Source organism: Onychostruthus taczanowskii, unplaced genomic scaffold (assembly GCF_017590055.1).
Source record: "Onychostruthus taczanowskii isolate IOZ18803 unplaced genomic scaffold, ASM1759005v1 scaffold115, whole genome shotgun sequence".
Classification (NCBI taxonomy): domain Eukaryota; kingdom Metazoa; phylum Chordata; class Aves; order Passeriformes; family Passeridae; genus Onychostruthus; species Onychostruthus taczanowskii.
In genome coordinates this window covers 70,898-72,351 of record NW_024498183.1, presented here as the reverse complement: position 1 = coordinate 72,351, position 1,454 = coordinate 70,898, and positions in this window count along the sequence as shown.

The following is a 1,454-nucleotide window of genomic DNA, read 5'->3' as shown; positions in this document are numbered from 1 at the left end:
TCTGCCTGTCCTTTCCTTAAGTGAAGGGTAAAAAAATCCCTAAGGCGTGTCTTATTTGCTCTTGTCTCTGCAGGTGGTAAGTTCACATACACAGAAAAGCTTTGAACGAACCAGTAAAGGTCTCTAATCTTATGGTCCTATTTAAATACTAAGACTTTTAAAAACTTGGTTTAGTTCTTTAAGTTTATATAACACATATCATTATTTATTTAATCCAAGATAAACACCATTCCTTTCTAGGTGTTTGATAGATATTTCCTGTTTGGTTCATTTGGGAGACAACTCTGTGTCTGTGGCACCCTGTTCAACTCTGTAATACATAACATGTAACATGTTCTAGCTAGGTGGCACCATATGTCAGTAAAGTTTGAGTTCCCATTGGTTGGAATATGCTGCCGTTGGAATAGAGGGGAAATTCCTAGGTTGTTTTGTAAAATCAATCCAGGGTTTCTATAAAAATTGAGAAAATTAAATGCATTTTTTCAATTTTTCCCTCTAGTAACTGTTATATGAAAAAGTGTATTGTGCTAAGGATGTAAGCAATGTTAAAAAAAAATCTTAGATCTGTTCTTCCACAATGTAGAAATATATCAATGAAAATGTAAAATGGTCTAAATAATTGTGATTATTCTTTTCTCTTTTGTATGTCTATCATCAAGCTCTGGTTTTAGCAGTCATCTTCAGTGGCAGCAAAGGGAATGTTGAGACTGTATTGCACATGTAGCAAACATCTTTGTAAACAAGGATTCAACATGGAGCAACTTTATTCCACTCTCAGAGATACACAAGTACAGGGACAGAATTTACCTGACAGAATTTTCACCTAAAATATTAGGTGAAAAATAAAAAAATCTTTCTAATGTTCCTCCCTTGCTCTTTTATTAAAAAATAAAAAAGAAAAAGCACAAGGACATTTTTAGAGCCATGTCACTCTTTTGCTTTCTGGCAGATGCATTGCTACTATGAGATATTTATGCAGATGGGACCTGAACATCTGACCAGCAGACGAAAACTGATTTCTCCACCCCTACATTCCAGACTGAAGGGCTGGTTCTTACCATGCCACTCATTTTTGTGTTTGTTGCTTTGCTGTTGTTTATCTACCTGGCCACAGTAGGATTTGGAGTCTGCACACCATTACTTCCATATGGATGGAAATCTGCTGCTTTTTCTGGTTTGGTTTCTTCTGCCCTTCTACCATCCTTCTTGGAATATGTGTTATTATAAATGCTGATCTCTGTGTGCTCATGAGCATTTATAATGATGGGGAGGGGAGAAGAAGCCCATCTACCTCACAAGGAACGCTAGGGTATCTCCAAGGGATGGCATTTATCCTAGTGCATTTAAACTTTCACTCTGTTGCAGAGCTCAGTTTATGTAGATGAGTTGGGTTTGTGTTGCAGGAGGGTATGTGTGTATGGAACTGTAAGTGTGAATTGTGTGTTTAATGACGC